The following is a 21,067-nucleotide window of genomic DNA, read 5'->3' on the forward strand; positions in this document are numbered from 1 at the left end:
CTGTTGGACTTTAACCTGGCCTTGTGAGACTTCTTACTGTGTTCACCCCAGTCCAACGCTGGCATCTCCACATCAGGAAATGAAGGCACATTGGAAGGTGTGGCTGAGCTGTTCTGTCATTGGCTGTGTGGCGCTATGCTACATGATAAGTAAACACAACCTGGAATGGATCTATGTGTCCAATGATCTGAGCCCCAAGAAAACAGTTCCTTACAATCGTTGCCAGGTAAGTACAATAGCACTTGGAGATAGGATTAGTGGTGGCAGATAATTTGGTTACATTAGTTGTTAATCACCTTACCATGTCTTCTTTTATTTGGTACCACTGAAATAGAATATAATGTGATGATGCTTTCAAGGAAGCAATCAACATTATAGTCAGCCAAGCACCCACAAACCTTTATGGTGCCATCAGGTCCTCTGTCCGAACCTAGTCCCTCCACACCGACACTAAAGTTAAGAAAGCCCAGCATTATCTCTACTTTCTCAGGAGGCTAAGGAAATTGGGCATGTACCCAATGACTCTCACTATTGTTTTTACAGATCCACCATAGAAAACATCCTTTCCAGGTGTATCACAGCTTGATTTGGCTCCTACACTGACCAAGGGTTGTGAAGGTAGCCCAGTCCATCACGCATACCAGCCTCCCATCCATTGACATGTCTACACTTCCCGCTGCCTCAGTAAAGCAGCCAGCATAATTAAGGACCCCATGCACCCCAGACATTCTTTCTTCCACCTTCTTCCAAAAAAGATAAAAAGGTCTGAAGTTACTACCAACCAACTCAAGAACAGCTTCTTCCCTTTTGAATGGACCTACTTTATATTAAGTTGATCTTTCTCTACATCCTAGCTATGACTGTAACACAACATTCTGCACCCTCTCCTTTCCTTCTCTCCTAAGTACTCTATGAATGGTATGCTTTGTCTGTATAGCGCACAGGAAACAATACTTTTCACTGTATGTTAATACATGTGACAATAATAAATCAAATCAAATCAAAATGTATAAGTAACAATCTTTGCAGAAAATGAAGGGCTGGATTTTGTGGAGATGGCTAGACTCCAGAGACATTTAATAATGGCGAGCGAGTCCTAGATGTGGAATTCCCCTCCCTATTTCCGATTGATTGTATTTTTTCCAGGAGTGGGAAGAGGGTGGGCTCTAAATCGTACAGCAGGAAACCAGAACTCAACAAGCCCGTTAGAAATTTTAAACAAACTCCATTTTTAATGTTCCAAGTGTCTTATTTTTAATTCATTTACGGGATGTGGGCGTTGCTGGCTAGGCCAGAATTTATTGCCCATCCCTAGCTGCCCTCAAGAAGGTAGTGGTAAGCTGCCTTCTTGAAACCCTTCAGTCCCCGAGATGTAGGTACACTCACAGTGTCGTTAGGGAGGGAGTTCCAGGATTTTGACCCAACAACAGTGAAGTCAGGATGCGAGTGACTTGGAGGGGAACCTTAAGTAGTGTTGTTCTCAGGTATCTGCTATCCTTGTCCTTCTAGATGGTAGCAGTCATGGGTTTGGAAGGTGCTGCCTAAGGAGCCTTGGTGAGTTTCTGCAGTGCTACCACCATATATATGGTACACACAGCCTCCACTGTTCATTGGTGGTAAAGGTATTGAATGTTTATGGAAGGGGTACCAATCAAGTGGGCTGCTTTGTCCTGGATGGTGTTAAGTTTCTTCAGTGTTGTTGGAGCTGCATCCATCCAGGCAAGTGAGGAGTATTCCATCACACTCCTGATTTGTGCCTTGTAGATGGTGGACAGGCTTTGGAGAATCAGGAGGTGGATTACTCACTGCCAGATTCCTAGCCTCTGATCTGCTCTTATAGCCACAATGTTTGTATGGCTAGTCCAGTTCAGTTTTTTGTCAATGGTAACCCACCAGATGTTGATAATGGGGGATTCAATGATGGTAATACTATTGAATGTCAAGGGGCGATGATTAGATTCCCTCTTGTTGGAGATGGTTCTTGTTTGGTGCGAATGTTACTTCCCACTTGTCAGCCCAAGCCTGGATGTTGTCCAGGTCTTGGTGCATTTAGACATGGACTGTTTCAGTGTCTGAGGAGTCATAAATGGTGCTGAACATTGTGCAGTCATCAGCGAACATCCCCACATCTCACCTTATGATAGAAGGAAAGCCATTGATGAAGCAGCTGAAGATGATTGGGCCTAAGACACTTCCTGAAAACCTTTTGGAGACGTCTTGGAGCTGAGATCATTGATCTCCAACCACCATGGCCATCTTCTTTTGTGCTACGTATGACCCCAACCAGTGGATGTTTTCCCCCTGATTCCCATCGATTCCAGTTTTGCTAGGACTCCTTGATGCCACACTCAATACTGCCTTGATGTCAAGGGCAGTCACTCTCACCCAACCTCTGGCATTCAGCTCTTTTGTCCATGTTTAAACAAAGGCTTTATTGAGGTTAGGAGCTGAGTGACCCTGACAGAACCCAAACTGAGCATCTGTGGAAAAGTTATTGCTGAGTAAGCGTAACCTGATTATGCTGTTAATGACCCTTCGAACACTTTACTGATGATCGAGAGTGGACTGATGGGGATGGTAATTGGCCAGATTGGATTTGCCAATTCAGGAAATTTTCTGACTTGAGCTATTTGCCTTGGTAGCAAGAATCTAGCTCCATATACCTGGCAAAGGAAGGCATGTTCACATATTTTCTGTCGATACAGGTACTGGCAGATAGGCACTGTGAATCACTGGGGTTGCCTGACTTGTCCAACATCTCTCTGTTGATGTCCCTCTTCTCCTTTCAGATCAGATAGGGAAACCCACTATTGAGGAATTAAGAGTTGAGCAGGGGTGACACAGTAACAAGAATGATCACAATGAGGGATAAGAATATATGTGCCAGAAGAAAAAGAAAACAAACAAGTGAAACTGAAAACCAGTGACTACGTACAATACTGCTGAATTGTGTGTGTAGAAAGTTTTATGCTACATTCTGAGTTCCGTGCTGCTGCTTTTGCAATTATTTTTGTGCTACCACATTACACATGAATGTAAATTAGCTAATTTGAGATTTAAAATAGTTATCATTAATGATGTAGACTGACAAGTTCTGAGACCATTGTTTATGATGCTATAAAATTCAAATAACATTTCAATTACACGCCACTTTGTTTGGAACAGTGCCTTCCATTGGTTTCAGCGTCCTCCAATCTCAGCAGCACACATTGACATCCTTTAACTTAGCAAAACGTTGAGGAACTTCCCAGAAGCATAACTAGATTGCAGTTAACATTGAGGAAAGGCAGGAGTGACCAAAATCTGGGTCAAATAAGTCAATTTTGAAGAAAGTCTTAAAGAAAGAAGTGGAAAGATCTTGCGAGGGAATTCCAGAGTTTTGGACTCGATGTATGACAGCATAGCCACCAACGTTCTGGAGGAGTTTTACAGTGGAATCCACCCTTTCATTGCTTCATGCCCTCAAACCACGGGTCTAATTCCACAATACTGATAAGAGCAATCAGTCACAGTCTGACTTGATTTCTGGCCAATAACTAAATTTAGCAGGTGAAGGATCTATTTAAACATACAATGCAAAAGTCCTGAGATTGGCCTGGGGTCGGCTGGCAGGGTACTGAGCCCACTATGGCCAGAAAAATCACCACCTTGTGCCAGTAGAGTTGGTCCATTTCATGGTTGTTTTCGCTAAGTGAATGTCAGTTACTCCAGGTACAGTAGCGATATCTCATTCATTTTACAGTGAGATCACTTTAAGGTAAAAACAACATTAGGCAAACATATACTCATCTACTTTTTGGAAATTAACAAAGTACCGATATTCAATAACACATTCGGCGCGCTGACAAAGGCTCAGCCAGACTCAACACGTTGCCTCTATTCCCCCACCACAGATGCTATCAGACCTGCTGAGTTTTTCCAGCATTTTCTGTTTTTGTTTCAGATTCCAGCATCTGCAGCATTTTCCCTTTAACCCATTCAGTGCAGTAAACTTCAGTGCAAATCCTAATAATTTTAACATTAACTGCACTGAATCAATGATCATAAAATAAAACACCTTTAGTGACTAACATTTGTTCATGAGTGGCTCTGGTGAGATTTTACTGCTGATCACGGCATTATGATCCGTACAACTGAGCTTATACCAACCAGCTATTTGATTTCATAGAACATAGAACATAGAACATTACAGCGCAGAACAGGCCCTTCGGCCCACGATGTTGCACCGACCAGTTAAAAAAAAAAACTGTGACCCTCCAACCTAAACCAATTTCTTTTCGTCCATGAACCTATCTACGGATCTCTTAAACGCCCCCAAACTAGGCGCATTTACTACTGATGCTGGCAGGGCATTCCAATCCCTCACCACCCTCTGGGTAAAGAACCTACCCCTGACATCGGTTCTATAACTACCCCCCCTCAATTTAAAGCCATGCCCCCTCGTGCTGGATTTCTCCATCAGAGGAAAAAGGCTATCACTATCCACCCTATCTAAACCTCTAATCATCTTATATGTTTCAATAAGATCCCCTCTTAGCCGCCGCCTTTCCAGCGAAAACAATCCCAAATCCCTCAGCCTCTCCTCATAGGATCTCCCCTCCATACCAGGCAACATCCTGGTAAACCTCCTCTGCACCCTCTCCAAAGCCTCCACATCCTTCCTGTAATGTGGGGACCAGAACTGCACACAGTACTCCAAGTGCGGCCGCACCAGAGTTGTGTACAGTTGCAACATAACGCTACGACTCCTAAATTCAATCCCCCTACCAATAAACGCCAAGACACCATATGCCTTCTTAACAACCTTATCTACTTGATTCCCAACTTTCAGGGATCTATGCACACATACACCTTCATGTCTCCAGCTGGCAGCTACATGACTGAAGCTTGGCGATTAGAGTCTAATCAACAGTATAAGCAACAGTTTAGGACCCTGGTCTCACACTCTGCAGAGTGTTCGCCATCAAACTGAAGCTGTAAAAATACAAACAACGCTTCCACACTTTAAAAAGATTTTCCGGCCCAGCCAGCCGATAGAATCGTCTGCATCACAATGAAACATAGGGTTGCTTAGCCAAAAACAGACTGAAAGTAGCTGATTTCAGGCAACTCAGACTCAATGGGCCAAATGGCCTACTTCTGCTCCTATGACTTATGGTCATAACAAAGAGTAAAAACAGATTTAACAAAGACTTGAAGCCTGTGTTCGTGTATGGTGACCAGTGAGATCTCCAACAAGACAGAACGAGGATGAAATCAGATCCTTGAACACCAGTTTGCCATCACCCTCAGAGGACACCATAAGAGCAGCAGAGCATTGGGTGGTAACATTACTAGAATTTTATAGATTAGAAAATCTATAAGGACTGTTGCCATCAAAAGGGGGTTTAGCTCAAGCCAAAATCTTTAAGGAAATGTTTTGATTGTACTTTAAACCATGTAAAGGTGGTCTTGTGTTTTAAGTATATTTATTTTAATAAATGACTAACTTTAACATTAAATAATCACAATTGGCCTGAGAGTTAATTATCATGACTTCAGAAAAACTCCTCATAATATCCAAATTGCAAAATCATTCTGGCAGCTGATTCAAGTTTCCCTTTGGAATATGGGCAGCCTGGCACCTACCATTTGCTGTGCCAACACACAAGCAGCACCTCCGATTATACCGCCCGAAATAGGATGGCACTATATAAAAGTGGAACACTAATTAGGCTGACGGGTGTGGAAAATTGTTCAAAAGTACTCCTGTGGCCATTCTGTTCCTATCCCACAACTTCTGATGCTAACCTGTTCTACAGAGCAGGCGGCAGGTAAATCCACCTCAAACCTGTGGGGTCCTTCTTAAAACCTGCAGATGAGGTTTTATGACTTCACTGATTGATTTAGGTGGGGTAGGGGAACCATTGTGAGTTTCCTGCTACATGAAGTTAATAGTGAAGAGAGTAGTGCCCACAGGAAAATGACTTTCAGTGGCTGTGCTATCTTCCAGACCTTAAACCTGCACAGCATTGGCCAGGGGCAGAATCCATCGGATGCACCTTGACACCCCTTCAAATAAACATGCTAATGAAATTTGTGCCACAGCGCAGAGAAGCCTCTGGCGCCCCTCAGGGCACAGTGATCTGAAAACTCCACCAGCACATGCAAACCTAGCACGTAAAATCTGACCCAGGTTTTCGACTCCTTCAGTGTCTGCTTGCAGGGCTGGTGTACAGGAGTAGAATTTAAAGTGGACAGCGTTGGCTTTAGTGCTGGAGTCTTGCAGCCAGATTTGACCCATGAGCATCCATTACACACAGGGTATGCAAAGCACTGCATAAAAATATGTGTATCCACTCATAAAATAGGATTAATGAACACGAGATGTCTATGACTGTCAAGTAGAGCCAGTATTATGATGCAGCACTTTGTTCTGATCTTCAGACCCTGACATGTTTACTGTTTCTTTGGATTTTTAAAAATATTTGGACAGGAAATTTATTTAGATTAAGTGTAGACATTTGCAGAATTTGTTGTGTTGCAACCAATATTCCCTAGTGTTGAAATGCAACTTTGATCTCACCCAAGCATTTTGTTTTGAAAGAGCGTATTAGCTCATTACCACACGGATAATTATTATGCAAACTAATCAAGAGCTCACTGGAGTCTGAAACTTTGATGGAAAATTTCAACAAATCTCTCTAATCCTTCCTGTAACAAAAACCTTTGTAATTTATGAGGCATTTTTGACATTTGAAACTGCTGATATGAGTCTAGACTCCAGAGTTCCAAAATGTGCTAAAGGTCTTGAAGTTGAGTTTCTCTCCCTAGTTTGCCTGGTTTCATTTGGAGAACTGCAGAAACTCCAGGAAAACAAGACAAGCACCGCTTAAACAATGTTTTCTCACGTTTGCATAGCTATTCCCAAAATTACGGCAACATAGTGCAGGAGATCCCCTGGAAAATCGTCCCTATTTTACACTTGCATTGGCATAGCAATGGAAATTAATTCTCCAAATCCCACCTGTTTGAAAATAGAAATAGTTGGAAAATCTCAGCAGGTCTGACAGCATCTGCGGAGAAAGAATAGAGCCAACGGTAATTGATCAGGATGGCATTGACAAAAAGACAAAGGTAATGCAAAAGGTGGTGGTAAAGGCCAGGAATGGTGTTAATAGCATTCATTAAGAGATCGGAATATGTAAATGGAAGAACAAAGATGCAGAGTATAGGAATGTGGCAGATGGCCCTAGTCGGGTGGAGTTGACCTCAGTTATTTATTCTGATTCTTCTTATCTTGGCTGGGAAACCACAATGGGGGAATCGTGAAGGGAGCCAGAAGCATTGTACATAAGTACATTAAAAATAGGAGCAAGAGTAGGCCATCTAGCCCCTCGAGCCTGCCCCGCCATTCAACAAGATCATGGCTGATCTGATAGTAGTTTAGTTCCACTTACCCGCCCGCTCCCCATAACCCTTTATTCCCTTATTGATCAGAAATCTATCTACCTGTGCCTTAAACATATTTAACGAGCTAGCCTCCACTGCTTCAATGGGCAGAGAATTCTAGAGATTCACTACCCTCTGAGAGAAGAAGTTCCTCCTCAACTCTGTTCTAAACTGACTCTCCCTTATTTTGAGGCTGTGTCCTCTAGTTCTTGTTTCCTTTCTAAGTGGAAAGAATCTCTCTGCCTCTACCCTGTCTAGCCCCTTCATTATCTTATATGTCTCGATAAGATCTCCCCTCAGCCTTCTAAACTCGAGTACAGGCCCAATCTACTCAATCTCTCCTCATAAGCTAAGCCCCTCATCTCCGGTATCAACCTGGTGAACCTTCTCTGCACTCCCTCCAAGGCCAATATATCCTTTCGCAAACAAGGGGACCAAAATTGCACACAGTACTCTAGTTGCGGCCTCACCAGTACCTTGTACAGTTGCAGCAAGGCCTCCCTGCTTTTATACTCTATCCTCTTCGCGATAAAGGCCAACATTCCATTTGCCTTCTTGATTACCTGCTGCACCTGCAAACTGAGTTTTTGTGATTCATGCACAAGGACCCCCAGGTCCCTCTGCACAGTAGCATGTTGTAATTTTTCACCATTTAAATAATAGCCCATTTTACTATTATTCCTTCCAAAGTGGATAACCTCACATTTACCAACGTTATACTCCATCTGCCAGATCCTTGCCCACTCACTTAGCCTATCCAAATCTCTCTGCGGACTCTCTGTGTCCTCCACGCAATTTGCTTTCCCACTCATCTTTGAGTCATCCGCAAACTTTGTTACCCTACACTCGGTCCCCTCCTCCAGATCGTCTATGTATATGGTAAACAGTTGAGGCCCCAGCACCGATCCCTGCGGCACGCCACTAGTCACCAACTGCCAACCAGAAAAGCACCCATTTATTCCAACTCTCTGCTTCCTGTTAGATAGCCAATCCTCAATCCACGCTAACACTTTACCCCCAACTCCGTGTACCTTAATCTTCTGCAGCAACCTTTTGTGAGGCACCTTATCGAATGCCTTCTGGAAATCCAAAAACACCACATCCACCGGTTCCCCTCTGTCAACCGCACTCGTCACATCTTCATAAAAATCCAGTAAATTCGTCAAACACGCCTTTCCCTTCATGAATCCATGCTGCGTCTGCTTGATCGAACCATTTTTTTCCAGATGTCCTGCTATTTCTTCTTTAATGATGGATTCCAGCAATTTCCCAACTACGGATGTTAAGCTAACCGGCCTGTAGTTACCCGCCTTTTGTCTACCTCCTTTTTTAAACAGTGGCGTCACATTAGCTGTTTTCCAATCAGCCGGCACTTCCCCAGACTCCAGCGAATTTTGATAAATTACAACCAATTGTGCAAAAAAAAATGATGGAATATTATTTCCTCTACGGGTTTTGGAATGCTATCACCTCATTGCTGCTCAGTAGTGTTGGTGAAAGCTATCCCCAGGATTTCACCAATGAGTCATACCCAAACACGCTTTTACAGATGCACCATAGAAAGCATTCTTTTTGGCTGTATCACAGCTTGGTATGGCTCCTGCCCTGTCCAAGACCGCAAGAAACTACAAAAGGTTGTGAATGTAGCCCAATCCATCACACAAATCAGCCTCCCATCTATTGGCTCTGTCTACACTTCCTGCTGCCTCCGCAAAGCAGCCAGCATAATTAAGGACCCCACGCACCCCGGACATTCTCTCTTCCACCTTCTTCCATCAGGAAAAGATACAAAAGTCTGAGGTCATGTACCAACCGATTCAAGAACAGCTTCTTCCCTGCTGCTGTTAGACTTTTGAATGGACCTAAGCATTAAGTTGATCTTTCTCTACACCCTAGCTATGACTGTAACACTACATTCTGCATTCTCTCATTTCCTTCTCTATGAACGGTATGCTTTGTCTGTACAGTGCGCAAGAAACAATACTTTTCACTGTATGTTAAAACATGTGACAATAATAAATCAAATCTCACACACACACACAACGAATATAAGACTGCATTCCATTTTGAGCAACTTCCCAGACATCTGGCTGTCAGCCAAGTCACAAGAGTGCACTTGATCAGCTGTCCTGGCATGATTGGGATGGATTTCCACTTCAAATGAGCCAGACAGACAAAGGATATTAAACCAGCCGGAAAGGTAGCTTTGTTAATTGTTACTCCGAGCATGTTGATTAGATCCAGCACTGTATCTTACACCACAAACAACACTGTTCTTTCCATGAACCTGATGGACATCTGTGCACAGCATCAGTAAATATTTTGCTTTGCATATTTGCTGCTTCACACTGAAAGCTTCAGCTACAGTGAGAGAAAGGCATGCAATTTAATTTGTCTCAGATGAAAGTCAAATTTGCACTTGGTAGATGGCTCACCTTCCGAACGAAGAAAGGAGCTTTCAAGCTATGAGCAAGTTTGAAGGCTAATCAATAATGCTTATTTGTCAGTAAAAGGAGAATAGCTGTTCATAAAAGTCAATAAACCGATAGGGCAAACAAACATCGGAGACAATTAAAATAAAGAGGAGCATACCACAAACAGAGAGCTATGCAGAATCATAGAATAGAATCATAGAATCACTACAGTGCGGAATGAGGCCGTTCGGCCCATCGAGTTTGTACCGATGACACGAATCCCACCCGGGTCCTCTCGTAACCCCTTGTATTTACCCTGCTACTCCCCCTGACACTAAGGGGCAATTTAGCACGGCCAGTCAACCTAACCCGTACATCTTTGGACTGTGGGAGGAAACCGGAGCACCCCGGAGGAAATCGCAGTTTCACAATGAAAGTAAGCCTGTACAAGACCAAGTTGGTCAGAAGGGAGGAACACATGTTCTTTACTATTTACCTATATAGATTACCTATTCGAAACATCAGTAAAGTACTTGAAAACTTCCTCCAATAGCTTAGTCAGTTTATCCAGTGAGCAGAAAGGTTCTAGGTTTTATCATCTATCTGTGCTGAGGTACTTCATGTCACAGTAAGAGTTTTAACAACACCAGGTTAAAGTCCAACAGGTTTATTTGGCAGCAAATGCCATTCGCTTTCGGAGCGCTGCTCCTTCGTCAGATGGAGTGGATATCTGCTCTCAAACAGGGCATACAGAGACAAAAAATCAAGTTACAGAATACTGATTAGAATGTGAATCTTTACAGCTAATCAGGTCTTAAAGATACAGACATTGTGAGTGGAGGGAGCATTAGGCACAGGTTAAAGAAATGTGTACTTCATGTCAGGCAGAAGCAGCAATAGTTGTTCTGCTTTGTGCTTCAATGTCACTGGATTGGGGTTGGAATCTTAGCTCTTGTCAATTTTCAACAATGCTATCCAGCAGCCTTCATGTTTTTGTGCGAGGACTTCAGTAATAATTGGATTCTGACTCCAATGTAATGCTCTCAGCTGACACTCACCACCATGGCTCACACATAAACAGATTGACAAGGCGACCATTTCAGCCCAATCCACCAAAGAGTCAACATCTAGTGGTTCCAGATAAGTTATATTTCATGTGATCTGATGCATTGGTTATGTTCCATTTATAAAACTGGCTCCTTCCCTGTTGAAAAAATTCAATAATGATGAGCAGAAACTGACTTTAACTGCAGATTTCAATATTTCCAATCATCATTCACCTTGTATTTGATGGTTGAATGCCTAGCAGATCATAATGATTATGTTATGATCACTGTCATTCTAACCAAATTTCATAGAGATCACCTTAAAACAAAACTGTCAATGTAGCAATCTACAAATTGCGAAAACTGATCAAGTAATGCCGTCAAGAAAGAGGCAGTGAAATGAGCTAAATGGAGAACTAAAATTGACAAGGCCCAAGGGCGGCACAATAGTTGGCACTGCTCCCTTACAGTGCCAGGGATCCGGGTTCAATTCCAGCCTTGGGTGACTGTCTGTGTGGAGCCTGCACATTCTCCCTGTGTCTTTCTGGGTTTCCTCCAGGTGCTCTGGTTTCCTCCCACAGTCCAACGATACGCAGGTTAGGTTGATTGGCCATGATAAATTGCCTCTTAGTGTCAGGGGATTAGCAGGGTAAATACCTGGGGCTATGGCGATAAGGCCTGCGTGGGATTGTTGTCGGTGCAGGGCCGAATGGCCTTCTTGTGTACTATAGGTATTCTATCATTTAACCTTGCAACTTTAAAGTAAACTTGTGCCTTATGGAGAATAGTAAGTATAGTAAGGTAAGGTCAACTTTAATCCAACAGTTCGTATGCCTTATGATTCAATCCTTTTAAGGGGAGCAGGTTACAAATGATAAGGTTTTAATTGAAACTATTACTAAACACACATGAAAATTTTATACCTTCAAGAAATGGTAAATGTTTTAAATCTGCAATTCCACAGGAATAATTTCCAGTGTTAAAAGTAAAAAGACTGAAAATTTTTGAGTGGACTGGGTCTCATTTAAATTGTTTTGCTGCTAAAACAGGTGTTCTGAGACAACTCGGCCTGAATTCTCCCAAACAAATTCTAAGTGTTGAATTTGCAGAAAAACTGGAGTAATTCATGCTGGTTTTTTCAGTGGGAGTTCACACTAGAATCTCCCAGACTCTGTGCACTGCACAGGCCACCAGCGTGAATCTCATTACATTTCAGAGGGTGGGGTCTATTCCCGCCGGGGAGGCTGAAACCAGCAGGCCTCTGCACATGCTCAGTGGCCCCAAATCGCCAACCTCCCTTTTGCTGGCCAGCCCCGTGACCCCCACAATGCTGCCACTCCAACACTGCCACGGTCCAATTGCGCCCACCACCCCAACCATTCCCACACCCCCATCCCCGTCCTCTTCTCCAGACCACCCCGGTCTTCAGTCCCCCGCATCCCCCGCAGTGCCAATCCCTCCCAGCAGACCACCACCCCCACCCCCCACCCCCGACAGACCCCCCACCCGGCAGATCCCCCATCCCAGCAGACCCCTCAACCCGCCCTGATCACTGGCCTCTCTCCTGCACCCATCGACTCCAATACAGAGGGGCAGCAGGGCTCCCACCTCCACCAATCACTCCTCGGCCCCGCCCCAATAGGCCCTGCTCCATATGCCCCAACTCCTTGGTACCAAGGTGCCCCCTGGGCATGGGCACTTTGTCCCTTGGGCAGTGCCAGGGTGCACAGGCTGGCACTGCCAGGGTGCCCATGCCCAGGGGGCATCCCCCGCTGCCCGACCTCCCTGGGAGGCCCTGATTGACCCTCCCCCCCACTTTACTCCAGCAGGATCACGCTGCTAGCTCCCCAAAAGTGGGGAGCTACTCCAAATCCTGCTGGAGTGAAACACTCTGGCAGTGTGGGAGAGGCTAGCGGGCCTGGAGAATTCAGTCCCAGGCCTGCTAATAGCATGTAAATAATATGTAAAATATCATTTAAATGCTAGCCCCACCTCCCCGCCGATTTCCCACGTGGTCTGCGGTGCTGGGAGACGCTAGTGGGGCACAAGCGCTGGTGGGAATCCCACAAATCACAGCAGGATGGCAGAATTGCCCCCCTCATCTCCTTTCTGCCAATGTAAGGTTAGTTAGCTCGGTCGAACAACAAGGCTAAGTCCTGGAAATTGACTGGGGAGCAGAGAGGTTGAGATGTAAACCAGACCAGTTGTGGGCAAAGTTATTTTAAACATCCTTGAAACTTTTAGGAGTCCAACATTCAACGTTCAATAAACTTTCTGCCCATTTTTATGAGACTGACAGTTATGGACAGCCATAACTTTGTATTATATTTGCTGGGACTAAATAGATTCCTCCACATGTTGTCAAAAATAATAAGTTATGTGATGAAAGGAGGTGACAGTATTTTATGTTATTCTTTCACAGGACTTAGGCATCATTGGTGAGGGAAACATTTATTGCTCAATATTGGTTTTCTTGAAATGCTGCAGTCCCTGTGGTGAAGGTCCACCCACAGCACTGTTAAGGCACGGAGTTCCCAGATTTTGACCCAGCACAGTGTAGAAACAGTGATATATTTACAAGTCAGGGTGGCGCATGACTTTAAGGGGAACGTGCAGGTTGTGGGCGCCTCATTCACCTGCTGTCCTTGTCTTTCCAGGCAATAGAAGTTACAGGTTTGGGAGGTGTTGTTGAAGGAGCCTTGATGTGTTGTTTCAGTGTATCTTATTGCTAATACTTGCTGGAACCACAGTGAGCCAGAGATATAGGAATGATTTGATTTGATTTGATTTATTATTGTCACATGTAGTAGTATACAGTGAAAAGTAATGTTTCTTGTGCACTGTACAGACAAAGCATATTGTACATAGAGAAGGAAAGGAGAGAGTGCAAAATGTAGCGTTAAGACAGTGAATGGGCAAAAATCAAATGGGTTGCCTATAGTCCAGAATGGGGCTGTGTTTTTGAGAGTTGTTGGAGTTGGGCTCATTCAGAGAAATGGAAAGTTTTCCATCATTCTCCTGACTCATGCCATGTCGATGGTGGACAAGCTTTCAGCTAGCAATTCACCAAAGATCCTTAAACAGCACCTTCTGAACCCATGACCACTTCCATCTGGAAGGACAAGGGCAGCTAATAAACGGGAACACCACCAGCTGCAAGCTCCCCTCCAAGCAACTCACCATCCTGACTTGGAAATATATCGCTGTTCTTTTGCAGTCGCTGGGTCAAAATCCTGGAATTCCCTCCCTAACAGCATTGTGGATCAACCCACAGAACATGGACTGTAGCGATTCAAGAAGGCAGCTCACCACCACCTTCTCAAGGGCAACTAGGGATGGACAATAAATGCTGGACAGCCAGCGATGCCCATGTCCCACGAATGAATAATCCAAAAAATAGGTGAATGACTCACTGCAGAATTCCCAGATTCCAACTGGCTCTTGTAGCCACTCTATTAATGTAGCTGATTTAGTCAGGGTTCTGTTCAAACGTTACCACGAGGATGTTTTTGGTGGGGATTCAGTGATGATCTGATTGAAAGTCAAGGGGAGATGATTAAGACTTTCACTTGTTGGAGATGGTCATTACCTGGCATTTATGTGCTCAAATGTTACTTGACCCAGGTTATCCCAAGCCTAATGCTATTCAAGATTTCCTGCAAGCAGAAGCTTGCTGTTTCACTACCTGAGGGATTGTAAATGGAACCGAACATTACGACCATCAGTCAGCATCCCTGCTTCCCATCTTATGATGGAGGGAAGGTCATTGATGAAACAGCTGATGATGGTTGGGTCCAGGGCACTACCCTGAGGAACTCTTGCAGTGATGTCCCAAGGCTGAGATGATTGGCCTCCAACCACCACAGCCAATTTCCCTTGTACAAGGTATAATTCCAGCCAGTGGAGAGTTTTCCCCCAGATTCCCATTGATTTCAGTTTTGCCAGGGCTCTTGAAGCCACACTTGGTCAAATGCTGCTTTGGTGTCAAGGGCAGTCACTCTCACCTCATCTCTGGAGTCCAACTGTTAATCCATGTTTCGACCAGAGTTGGAATGATGCCTGGAGCTTTGTGACCCTGATGGAATCCAAACTGACTGTCAGTGAACAGGATATAGCTGAGTAAATGACACTTGATAGCACTGTTGACAAAACCTCCCATCACTTTGCTGATGATCGGGTGTAGCTGGATGGGGCAGTAATTGGCCAGATTGTATTTGTCCAAGGTGTAGACTGGATTTCCATTGGCAATTTTTCCATTTGGTTGAGAAGATATCAGTGTTGTAGTTGTACAGGAACAGCTTGGTTAGGGGCATGACTAGTTCTTGAACACAAGTCTTTAGAAGGACAGCTGAGATGTTGTCAGGGCCCATAGTTTTGCTGTATTCAACGTGCTCAACTGTTTCTTGACATCACACAGAAGTGAATCTAATTAGCTGAAGTCTGGCTTCTGTGATGCTGGGGATCTCAGAAGGAGGCCACTTTTGGCTAAATATGGTAACAAATGCCTTGTCTTTTGCACTGATGTGCTGGACTCCCCCATCATTGAGAATGGAGATATTTGCGGAGGCTCCTCTTTGGTTAATTGTTTAATTGTTCACCACTGTTCACTGGATGTGGTAGGACTGCAAAGCTTCGATCTGACTCACTGGTTTTGGGATCACCTAGCTAGGTTGATAGCGGTTTCTGCTGTTTTAACACCCATATAATCCGGTTTTACTTTTAGATGTGCATGGCTCTACTCTTAGTTTGCTCACCTACACTCCTCACTGGACCAGGGCTGGTCCCCTGGGTTGATGTTAATGGTGGAGTGAGGAACATGCATAGTCATGAGGTTACAAATTGCTGTAGAATAAAATTCTGCTCATGCTGCTGGTTCACAGCACCTCATGGATGCTTCGTTCTGAACTGCTAGATCTGATTTGAATCAATCCCAGTTAGTACAGTGGTGGTACCACACAATAGAATGGAGGGTGTCATCAATGTGAAGACAGAACTTTGGATGGGATTTCCGTGCTCAACCCAAGACCAGAAAATCCCACCCGAGGTCAATGGACCTTTGCGTGGTCCTGTCCCGCCAGCTACGATTGCCATCGCGGATGGGAAAATTCCGCCCTTTGTCTCCAGAAAGATTGTGTGATGGTCACTCCAGTCAATAATGTCATGGACAGGTCCATCTGTAATGGGTAAATTGGTGAAGCTGAGGTCAAGTTGGTTTTTGCCTTTTGTTGATTCTTTCACCATTTGCCTCAGACTAAGGCTGGCAGATATGTTCTCAGGACCTGACCAACTCAGTCAGTAGTGGTGCTTCCGAGCTACTCTTGGTAATGGGCACTGACCTTGGGCACCCAGAAGACATTGTGTGCCCTTGCCACTTCTTCCACTTCAGTGCTTCTTCTGAGTGTTGTTCAAAACGTAAGACTCCTAATTAATCAACTAAACGATGACAGGATGTGGCAATCAGCATGGGATTTTGTTGCCTGCGTGTGATCGAATGCCGTGAGACGTTATGGGGTCTGTGGTCAATGCTGAGGATTCCTAGCGCCTCTCCCTCCTGACTGTATACCACTGTGTTGCCACTTCTAAATTAGTTGATAATCCATTTAAAGAGTGTTTGATGGGGTTCCTTCCTGCTACTGAATGAATGTACAGCGTGCAAGGTTAAAAAAAGGCAGTAGCCGGGGCCTCGATATCAGAAATGGCACTGGTACAATCAAATCAGCATTACGTTAATTTGTTATTCAGCATTCTTTCAGTACATGCTCCTAAAGTCTTGCTAGTGGCCTCACCAAAAATGGCATATGGTGCAGTCGCCTCTAGAAGATGCTGCTTGCACAGTTCAACACCCATAGCTCCATAACCAAGGGTGCTCCACAGCTGAATTCTCTGGCCTGTATCTTCAGATGGCAGACTGGATAAATAGCTTTACTGAATTGTGTCACAGGCTTCAAACCTAAATAGATTTGTTATGCAACAGAGATGAAAGAACAGTGCATAGTCAGATGTATCATTCGCCCTGCATGTTATTTGTAAAATATTTAGGAACCCTTAAATAGAAAGCCAATCGTAAACTCTTTTTGGTAATAGTATCTTGGCTTAGCTAGATTAGACTTTTAAAATACAGACAACCACTGGGCTGTTAGTAGTGAGTTTCATGCCTGGTCTGCCTCCCTCCAACTTTATAATGTCACAATAATAGGTCTTGACTTTGTATGATAGCATGATATAGGCAAAAACAGTCAACAGAAAGCTTTACATCTGTCCTGATTTTTATTTTCTTGACTTCAATGAAAGCGAAAATTGGGAGGGATGTGAAACAGCCTTTAATAACTATTTACATAAAGTCAAGACCTACCATGTGAAGTCTGATGCGAGTTTGTATCTATATATGCCCTGTTTGTGAACAGAACTCCCACTCACCTGATGAAGGGGCAGTGCTCTGAAAGCTAGTGGCTTGTGCTACCAAATAAACCTGTTGGACTTTAACCTGGTGTTGTGAGACTTCTTACTGTGTTTACCCCAGTCCAACGCCGGCATCTCCACATCGTGAAGATTCTACCCACTGAATTGTCAATAATAGATGAATGCAGCCAATTGCTGACATGCTCCTTTACCCCTTGGTCGCAGAATCAGTTGTCAATCTGAGACATAGGGTAATTGCCTAAATGTTGGTATCTAACCAAGAGGACTCTTCTATGAAGAACAATATTGTAAGTAACAAGGTCACGCAATGGAATAATAAACAATGAGGCCAACTTTAATAATATCAAATGATATTTGGAACTGCAAACGATAACTCCTCGGGATGTAATTTAACACTTTAAACTAACATCTTTGCAGAAATATAGTTCAAACTGATGATGAGAATGATTTGTACAGCTTTGGGGAGTTAACCACTTACATGCTGATTCTAGCACCACAAATATTGTACAGTACTTCTTATTTATAAATACAGCATATGAAAAACTCCATTTTGTGCAAGTGTATTGATACATTTGTTGACACAGTCTGACTGCTTCAGAAAAAGGGTCTAACAGCAACCCTATGATCTTTCTGTACTACAATAAGGGGCTCGCCTCCCTATGCAGTCTAGGCCTTGATATGAGAACTTAGAATGAACACTAGAATAGGGTGATATAAAGGTACACTGGAGCAGTACAGTTTTAGGGAAGAATATGGAGTACGATTCTCCTGAATAACATCAAAATGCTGCCGCCAGCAGGAAAATTGGTGTGTTTCCTGTTGGCGCTGGCAGCGGAAATGAGGTGGGATTCAACAACTTTAAAAGGGAAAAAACTGCCCCCACATGGATCATGCCAGACTAAACTCGCCAGGCATGAGGCTCCCAAATCAGCGATCGACTGTTCAGCTAACATTCAAGAACTGTTCCATCTCTTCCTTCTTTGAGAATAACTTAAAGAAGTAATACAGTCTCACACTAATGGAACAAGGTGGATAGGTGGATTGGCTATGCTAAATTGCCCCTTAGTGTAAGGGGGACCAGCTAGGATAAATGCATGGGGTTATGGGGATAGGGCCTGGGTAGAATTGTGGTTGGTGTAGACTCGATGGGCCGAATGGCCTCTTTCTGCACTGTAAGATTTTATGATTCTATGATTCTAAGCATTTGATCTTAAATCTTTTATGAAACCAATCTTTATTGGTTGTTAACTATAAAGTATTTATAACATGGAACAACTTCTAACAGTCTCAACTGCAGCAAGATCCCAGAAAAACTCACTGAAACCCGTAACTAAATAGCTCCCCAAAAAGTGGTTCATAATAAGACCAAGTAGATATTACACACAATGTACATTTGAAGTATGTGATATCACTGAATCAAACTAGCAGTTTTCCCCATTAGAATTGCATCTCAAGGGTTTTATCTTTCACACACACTCTCACACACACACTCTCGCGCACACACACTTGCGCACACACACTCGCGCACACACACTCGCGCACACACACACACACACTCTCACAGACACACACACTCTCACTCGCACACACTCTCGCACACACACACTCTCGCACACACACACATTCTCACACACACATTCTCACACACACACACACGCTCACGCACACACACTCACACACACGCACACTCTCACACACACACACTCACACACACACACTCTCACTCTCACACTCTCACTCTCACACACACACACATTCTCACACACTCACTCACACTCACGCACACACACACACTCTTACACACACTCTCTCGCACACACACCCTCTCTCGCACACTCACTCTCGCACACACACTCTCTCTCACACACACACTCTCTCTCACACACACTCTTGTACACACACACTCATGCACACACAATCTCACGCACACACACTCTCACGCACACTCACACACATACACTCTCACACACATGATGTGAAGTTCTAAAATTGTACCTATTACAGGAGCAGCCATGTGGTTCACTGGACTAGGGTTTTGAATTTGTATACAATAAAGGAGAGAGATATAGACTAGCACATACAATGCCTCACAAGTTACCAATTTCAGCTAATTATTGGAATGCAAACTCCCCTCACAGGGAGGAAGAGTTACCCCAGAAGCAGCCCTTGTATATCGCCTGGTGAGCAGCTACTCACCATCTCACTCATAGATGATGAGAAAGCCACGAAAAAAGACTTGCATTCTTCCTAGCACCTTATCATATCTTCATGATGTTCCCAGGGTGCCAATGGATTATTCTGAAATATTAATAATTGTTCTTAAGAAGGCAAACATTGATGAAGAGAAAGGAAAATCATGTGGAAAGAATCTGGAGCTTTCATTAATAGTTTTCTCGTGTAGGATCTAGCATGTTTGTTAAGTGTGGTATTGTCATAATTGTAAGGGTAATTTCAAATCTAAGATAGCAACAAGAAAAGTCAGAATTGTGAAATTTTTAAGAGCCAATAAATTACCCAATGAGCCAATGTTCAAATGGACAAGTTTCTACATCCTCACCTTATAAGTCATTGGTAAAATTATTTTGATGTCGCATTTAACTAATACGAATGGTTCTTCTGAGGATGTCATTGGAGGGTGAGGAGATTGGTGCTAGATTTATAGAAATTAATAGCAGAGGATGCGGCCAATCAGCCCATCAGGTGTCTGCTAGCTGAAAGAGATTCAATTTTTCAACCCTTGGCAATGGCCCCGTAAATCATGATGGTTCCAAAGCATAACCATGCATTGCATGTCTTATATCTTTCTGCCTCTACACCCACATTCTCTGGTTAAAATAATTTCCCCTCAATTATCCTTTAATCCTTCATCCAATCACTTTGAATCTATGCCCACTGGTGACTCCTCAGCCATTAGAAATAGGCCCTTCCATATCCATCTGTCAAGGCCATCATTATTTTATGTACTTACATTAAATGTCCCCTCAGTCTCCTCTATCTCAAGGATAAGAACTCTAGCCTTTCCCATCTTGAAGCTTGGCAGAGTTGAAAAATATAGCAAGAGAAAACAGCAGTGGTGTAAAGCTTATGGATTCTGTAAGTAGCTTTGCAGGAAAGAAAAAAAAAGCCAATGGTTAAAAAAAGGTATCAGCGAGCATTTCTGCTTTCTAGGAAGGATCAGAGACTTGGAAACATCTGCAGAGTTAAAAAAAAGGGCCAGTCCAAACAGTGACTGGTGAACAGAGGAAGCACTGCAGATTTCATGGAATGTGAACTGACTGTATCAACAATGTAGTCTTTGACCTGCCCTGGAGCTGTCAATCAAACTCAACGGAGTGGAAGTTGATTGTATAAGCATATCCTGATGGCTGTATTGAAATTGACAGCTCTTGTCAATCAAAGCAGTTTAAAGAGGTTTCAGAGCAGCTGGGGCTTATGCAAGCTAAGAAGGGGAATCTCCCTATGGAGACAATGAATTCTCAATGAAAGCAATTCAAAGAGGTTTCAGAGCAACTGGAGCTTCTGAAATCAACCAAATGCAATCCCTTCGGTAGAGTGTAGTGCTGCTGTTATTTTGAAGGCTTCTTGGTGTTCATGGGCATGGATTTTAAGGTGACCAGGTGACCTCAAGTCTTTTACAAAACAGGCAACAATATACAATTTTACCAGAAAGGTTGCTGAAATCACCATCCAAAGAGTTATTTCTAAGTTTTCCAGGGTGACATGAAGAAGTTCAGGTGTGAAACTCCCATCTGAAGG

General features: G+C 43.6%; 1 protein-coding gene across 3 annotated transcripts in view; it reads right to left on the minus strand.

Moving 5' to 3' along the window:
• plxdc2b (plexin domain containing 2b) overlaps window positions 1–21,067 on the minus strand; it is a 404,160-nt gene that overhangs the window by 281,341 nt on the left and 101,752 nt on the right. Inside the window, exon 1 of one of the 3 annotated variants that reach the window (XM_078234678.1) lies at window positions 5,629–5,787. The exons of the other annotated variants lie outside the window; for them this stretch is intronic. The gene's annotated coding sequence lies outside the window, so the exon portion shown is untranslated. Of the gene's footprint in view, window positions 1–5,628; window positions 5,788–21,067 lie in introns of those variants that run through there. 3 annotated transcript variants of the gene reach the window in all.

The sequence above is a fragment of the Mustelus asterias genome, chromosome 2 (genome assembly GCF_964213995.1).
Source record: "Mustelus asterias chromosome 2, sMusAst1.hap1.1, whole genome shotgun sequence".
Classification (NCBI taxonomy): domain Eukaryota; kingdom Metazoa; phylum Chordata; class Chondrichthyes; order Carcharhiniformes; family Triakidae; genus Mustelus; species Mustelus asterias.